We start from the raw sequence: 7480 nt of genomic DNA, 5'->3' as shown, positions 1-7480 counted from the left end.
GATTTATTGTAGAGATGAGGTCTCGCCAAGTTGCCCAGGAGGGTCTCGAATCCGCGGGCTCAGGCAATTCACTCACTTCAGCCTCCCAAAGCACGGGATTACAGGCTGAGCCACCGAGTCTGGCCTGGAATACTTTCAATAGGATTGGTATCAGTTCCTCTTTGTGTTTTTTGTAGGATTCTGCTGGAAAGCCATCTCATCTGGGGCTTTTTTTTGTAGGACTTTTTTTTATGATGGAGCCAATTTCTTGGGTTGTTAGTGTCTCAGTGTCTTCTTGTTTCAACCATGGGAGGTTGTGAGATGTCAGAAAGTCCTCCATTTCTTTTAGGCTATCAAGTTTGTTTCCATACAGGTGTGCATAGTACTCTCTGATAATCTTTTGTATTTCTTTGGAGTCAGTTGTGACTTGATCTTTTGCATTTTTAATTGGCTTTTTCTTGGTTTTTCTGTCTAGAGGTCCATAAATTTTGTTTATTCTTTCAAAGAACTAGGCTTTTGTTTTGTTGACTTTTTTCTATGGTATTTTTGTCTTCTATGTCTCATATTTGGGCTTCTACTTTGGTGATTTGGATTCTTCTGCTAAAGTTAGGGTTTTGGTTGTCTTGTCTTTTCAACTCCTTTGGATGTTTTTTAGGCTGTTAGCTTGTGATCTTTCCATTTTCTTGACGTGTGTTTGTAGAGATATAAATTCCTCTCTTAGTATTGTTTTCATGGCATCCTTGAGGTTTTTGGTAAGATGTTTCTTTGTTTTCATTTGTTTTCAGGAATCTTTTAATTTCTGTGTTGTCCTGGCAGTCATTCAGCAATGCTGTTTAGTGACCGTGTCTTTGTGGGTTTGGATGAATTTTGTTGGTGTTGATATTTATTTTTATTCCACTGTGGTTTGAGAAGGTGCATGGCAGTATTTCAATCTTATGAAATTTGTTTATGCTTGATTTATGGTTGAGGATGTCATTGATCTTGAAGTATGTTCCATGTGGTGCTGAGTGCAATGTGTATTCTGTGGTTGTTGGATGGAGGGTTCAGTAGGTATCTATTAAGTCCATTTGGCCAAGTGTCAAGTTGAGGTTCTGAATCTCTTTGTTGATTTTTTTTGCCTCAGTGATCTATCTAGGGTTGTTAGTGGGGTATTTAGATCCCTAGCTATAATAGTGTTAGAGTCAATATCTTTTTTTAGTTGACTTTGTAGTTGTTTTATAAACACCAGTGCTTCTGTGTTGTGTGTATATATGATAAGGATGAATACTTCTTGTTGATGGATTGAACCTTTTATCATTATGCAGTTTCCTTCCAAACCTTTAAAAATTTTTTTAGTTTAAAGGTTGTTTTGGCTGATATTAAGATCATGACTCCTGCCTTTTATTGTGATTTATTTGCCTGGAAATTGATTTTCCATACTCTAACTTTGAGTCTATATGTGTCTCTTGCGGTGACATGAGTTTCCTGGATGCAGCAAATTTTTGGGTCATGGTTTTTTAAAATTCAGTATGCCACTCTGTGTCTTTTCAGTGATACATTTAGTCCATTCACGTTCAGGTTGATTATTGAAATGTGATTGTTTATCCCCATCAGGAGGTTCTTATAAAGTTTTTGTTTGTTTGTTCTCTTTTAATTTTTGGGTTGATGTATGTGTGTGTTTTCAAGTTTGCAGTCACAATGTATTCTCTGTTGATTCTGTTTTCTTTTGTTCTCTTGTGAAATGCATGGTCTTTCTTTCTTTTTTTAAATATTTTCTGTGCTTAATACCTTTTTAAGCATTTCCTATAGAGCTAGTCTGAAAGCTGAATAATTTCTTGGGGATTTGATGTCTGGGAAGGATTTCAACTCTCCATCTCTGATGAAACTGAATTTAGCTGGGTAGAAAATTCTTGGTTGAAATTGTTTATCTTTGAGGACTTTGAATATTGGACTCCAGTCACTTCTAGCTTGCAGTGTTTCTGCTGATAGGTTTGCTGCTATTCTGATTGGTTACCCCAGCAGGTAGTCTGACCTTTCTCTCTTGTTGCCTTTAGGATTTTTTCTTTTGTACCTACTTTGTGTAGGCAAATTACTGTGTGTCTAGGAGTTAGTCTTCTCATTTGATGTGTTGTGGGGGGAGTGTCTCTGTATCTTTTGTGTTTGGATGGTCATATCTCTGGTGAGATGGGGAAAGTTTTCTTGGATAACCTCCTGGAGTACTTGCTCTAAGGTGTTCTCCATTTCCCTTTCTTCTTCTGGGATATCAATCAGGTGTAGGTTCAGTCTCTTGATATAATCGCACATCTCTTGGAGGTTTTGTTCTTTCTTTCTGAGTTTTCTTTCTATATTTTTTATGGATCAGATTAATTCCATGTTTTAGTCTTCAAGTTCTGAGATTATTTCTCCTGCTTGATTAATTCTGCTTTTCATGATTGTCATCTTGTTATGGATGAAATTTTTTATGGCCAAAATTTCTGTTACAGCTCTTTCAGTGTTACATCTTGTCTTTCTTGAGTCTTATTCTTTCTTTTCATCCATTCCCTAATCCCTGCTGTATTCTGGGGCCAGTTGTTGGTGACTTCCATTGTTTGGGTTCCGAGGTCTGATTTTTCAGGACTTTTCTCTTTGGTCCACTGGAATTACCTGTGTCCTTCCACTGATTTTTTCTCATTTGTGACAAATATCTTTCTTTTCTCTTTAGTTCTGCTATTCAGTAGCATTGGGAGAGGCTTTCACTTCTGATGTTTTCTTAACCTTCTATTCTTCTCTGATCAGGGCTCTGAATTTGTTCTATTTTGAAATAAAGCTGAGGGTGGAAAACTTTTCTGTCTTTTGTAGTTTTGAACACCAAATAAGGTGGAGAATGGGGAGCTAGGATTCAGAAACTACTTTCAAATCACAAGATTCACTGATTGTGGTATAGGTTCCCCGACACCCACTCCCCACCACCACTCTATATGATGATGCAATGGGTATGGTGTGTGTACCCTTGAGTCCAAGATACAGTAGCACAATGAGAAGAATAGATAAAAACAGAATGAAATAAGACAAACATTTAAAAAATTAAGAAAAAACACAGAAAACCAAAAGAAGAAACCAAAGCCAAAACCCCCCCCCAAAAAACAATTAACACAAACACACACACAAACAAAAACCAAGACAAACTGGAAAAAAAAAAGCAAAACAAAAACCCCAAAAGCCCAGTAAGGCTGAACACACACAAACACACACACATGCCCAACACAAAATGAAAGGAGAAGAACAAAAGAAAAGAAAGAGAACAAAAGGAATTCAAACTGAACCCTCACACAAACTTTCACACACACATTAAACTAAAACAAGAGAAGAACAAACAAAACAATGCAAACAAAAACTGGAAGATGAACACTCAATCTTTCATGTACACACATAAACAAAAAACAAAAAATGAAAGAAGAAAGAAAAAAAGAATAAGAAAAGGTGGGGGGGATGCAGATCAAACCATTGCATACACATTCATGCACAAAGGAAAAAGAGAAAAAAATTAAAACAAACTAATAAACAAACAAAAACAACCTGCCCTTTTATGGCAGGTTATGTAATTGTTCTTCTCAGCTGCCTACCAGTAAGACCCTCTGCGGTCTCCTGAGGGGCTGTGGTCTTATTCACAATCTCCCCAGGTCTGGCTGGGGAAGGAGGAGTAGGAGGTGGGCATGGGGTGGGGCTTCAGTTCTCCCCTCCCACTCTCATAGGGTCAAGGGAATCCCCTCTGGTGGGGAGGTGAGGGATTGTCTCTTCCCCAGGTACTGGGGGAGGGAGGGGTTGGGGCGCCCCAGCCAGGTTTATTCTGTAGTAGAGTCCTATAGCAGCTGATGCCCAAGCTCCACCTGGGTTCATCCCTCTCGGTCATGCCCCAGCTGTGTGGATCTGATGTTCAGAGGATTGCTGGGGAGGAGGGGGTTGGGTCAGCCCCGGACTCACCACTGATCTCTTCAAGGGTCTTCCTCGTCCTTTTCTGGTCTTACCTTTTGTCCTGTGACTGAATCAGGGTAGGAGATGGGGCACCTGAGACTCAGCACTCATCCTGTCACTCTGGAGTTTGTGCTTTTGGTATATTCCCTCTGGGTCATGATCAACCCCTGAGTAGTTTATCCACTGATCACAGAGATTGGGTCTGTTGCTGCATGGTGAGTAAGCCAGAGCGTTTTCTTGCCCAGTTTTCATGATGGTGACAGGGTGCCTCTTTCATCTTCTCCAGTGGGGCTCTTCCTCTGAATTCCCTTGCTGTGCTCCCTCTGCAGCCATTGCTGCCAGTGTCTGTCCAGATGCTGCAGTGGTGAGGCAGAGCCTGGAGCCAACAGTTACTCCTGGCAGCTTCTTCCTAGGAAGGACTTTGCTAATTTTTAAAAAATGGTGCTCAGCTTTTGCACCCCAAGAAGAACTAGGGCCCAAGTAGAGCAGCTGTGGCACCAGCCGCTTCACCAGGAGACCCCTGGCCACTTGCTCCTGAGTTCCCACTTACCAGCCACTCAGGAAGAATGTCTTTTCCTTACTCACAGACACTCATGCAAAATTTTTCATAAACTCACTTACACTGAGACTTGCGCAGTCCAACTGGTTCCACTGCCATCTTCCTCCCTTCTCCTAATTTTTTAAAGTGCTTAAATGTCTTTCAGATGTTTCCTTCATCTTACTCTCTACCACCCCTGCCCTTGTCAGACACTTGCATCCCCATGGCCATCACTTTGGACCAGGCCACCATCATCTTTCACCTGAATGCCTAGAAAAAGGCCCACCTGCCTCCTACTTCCGCTCTTACCCCCTACCACCCAATCTAAAGACCCTCTGGTGGGTTCCCAATGCACCTGATAAAAGTCAGACTCCTGCCCTGACACCTGAGGTCCTTGCCTATGCTCTCTCTCCAAGCCTCATCTTCTCTCATGATTCTTACCTCATGTACCACCTTCCAGTCACATAGGCCTAAGTCATTCGTCAAACAAATTCAAACCATTTCCTGCTGCAGGGTCTTTCTTTACATTTGCCGTTTTCACCACCCAGATGCTCTTCCCCTGATTATTCATGGGACAGATGCCTAATTCTTCGTGTCTCAGCTTAAAGATACCTCCTCTCAATTCATGATCACAAAGATGTATAATCAATGTTAAATGCCTATCAAATGATCAGTGGATAATGAAAATGTGGCATATATACACCAAGGAATGCTATTTAGCCATAAAAAGAATAAAATAATGTATTTTGCAGCAACGAGGTAAGAATTGGAGGCCATCATCCTAAGCGAAGTAATGCAGGAACAAAAAATCAAACACTACACATTCTCACTTATAAGTGAGAGCCAAACTAAGTATCTCCCAAAGCATACAGAGTGGTAAAATGGACATTGGAGACTCAAGAGTGGGGATAGGAAGGGGAATAAAAAAAATCACCTATTGGGTAAAATGTGCACAGGTGGGGGTGGTGGGTTCCCTATATAATGTATCCATGTAACCAAAGACCATTTGTACCCTGTAAAGCTACTGAAATTAAAAAAAAAATCACCTTTTCTGAGAGGCCTTCCCTGACACTCCAGGCACATCAGGTCCTCCCCCATTACCTTGGATCTCAGCACCATCGGTTCCTTTCCTTCTTGACACTTAAACAGTATGTGATTACTGCCTTCTTGCTGTCTATCTCTCTCCCTACTAGGATGTGAACCTGTTGAGGGCAGGTATCCCATCTGTTTTGTTTACCTCAGTGACTTCAACATGGAAACAGTGCCTGACACACAGGAAGAGTTAAATAGTTATTGGTTGAATAAACCAACGACCTAAACTGCACTGGAGCATACACGATATACTCCTGATGGCTCCAGTCTCTTTTTACAGGATTTGTTACTTCTTACAGTGACTGATCCTCAGCATAGAGAGTTCTTCTGTGAGGACATTTCCCCTCTTTACTCTGCAGGAGTAGGCTGTTCTATTGTCCCCAGGTCTCACATCTTTGCAGGAAAGTGATCAATTTTCTGCTGATTCAGCACCCATCACTTCTTTAGAAGAGAAGCCTAACAGGAGGTCAAAAGTTTGCAACATTCAGGAGCTACCAGCTGATTTGACCCTCCTATGTGGAAAGGCATTCTAGTAACCCTCCCTGGGAATGCAGCCTCAGGAATAACCCAGCAGGAGCAAAACATGCCCCAGCCAGCACTACACGGCAGAAACTATCTGAAATGCCTTCTATATGTAGCTCATTTAAACCCAATAACTCTGTGAGGTAGATGTTAATCACTATCCCCATATTACGGATGCAAAAACTAAAGCCCAGAGGAGAGAAGGAACTGCCCTATGTCACACAGCTAATCCATGTTGGAATGTAATCCAAACCCAGGCTGTCAGACTCCAGAGCCAATGTCCAGGACCTATGTCCAACTGCATAAAGAAGTTCCTTGGAGCAGTATTTATAGCAGTGAAAATATGCACTGTTTCCTCCACTCACTTTTAACTACTGACACAAAATGCTTGAATTGAAGACCATGGCCTTCTGACTCCTTGACCACTGCCTATCCTTTCTGGAGTCTATTCTCAACTCTGTAGAATTTCTTTTCCATCTCCGGGTGAATTTGGCCCTGTCTGATGCAGTAACCATTGGCTTTGAGTATTTGAAATGTGGCAACTCCAGATTGATATTCACCATTAAGTGTTATTATGAACTTTCTGTTAGAGTTAGTCATCATAAAACCACCACTCTTGGGGAAAGAGACTGTCTTGTCATCTCAGGTGGGGCCAGACTCTTGTGAAATGAGCTTCAAAATATAGGAGCAACTGCGTGTAAGGTAAACAGTATAATTCGCAAGTCATATATGTAAAACAGGAAAAACAAGGGGAAGCAGGGGAAAGGAAAGCCCCAAGTGAGCATGAGACGCCTGAGACATTAAAGAAAGGAAGTCATGCATTTAGCAAGCTTTTGCAATACCTGCTCTTGTTTAACCTTGTCTTGAGAAATTTCAGGTGGAATAATCATAGGGAAAACAGTCTTTCCTTATAAGGACTCAAAAATGTAGTTAGAAAAATAAAAAGTAACTTGATTCATGGTATTTTAGAGCCAGATAGGATCTTTGAAATCAGTCCATTGTTGTCCGTATTTCTTCCTTCAGCAAAAAGTGCTTATTAATACTTTTTTTTTTTTTAAAGAGGTATCTATTCTTTGCATTCCCCGTTTTTTGGCATTAGGGATACAACACAATGAATAAAGTCTCTACTTTCAAAGAGTATATATTCTAGTAGGAAGAGGTAGATAATAAATGAACTGGAAACATACAGTAGTCAGAATAGCAGTGATGAAAAAGTGATAGAAAGTGATGAAGAGTTAGTTCAGGTTGGTTGGTCATCGAAGTCATGTTTATATTGAGTCTTGAGTGACAAGAGAGAGCTATGACAGTGTGCAGCAAAGGATAAATGCAGCAGGCCTGCATTTTTCAAACACTACACATTCCAGAGAAATAAATGACCCTTGATCATCTCCAGGGAGATAAACTTTAAACCCTTAAATA

The sequence above is a fragment of the Carlito syrichta genome, unplaced genomic scaffold, assembly GCF_000164805.1.
Source record: "Carlito syrichta isolate Samal-C Ts95f unplaced genomic scaffold, Tarsius_syrichta-2.0.1 Scaffold182653, whole genome shotgun sequence".
Lineage (NCBI taxonomy): Eukaryota > Metazoa > Chordata > Mammalia > Primates > Tarsiidae > Carlito > Carlito syrichta.
The sequence above is the reverse complement of the archived record's forward strand: the minus strand, read 5'-3'. Positions refer to the sequence as shown.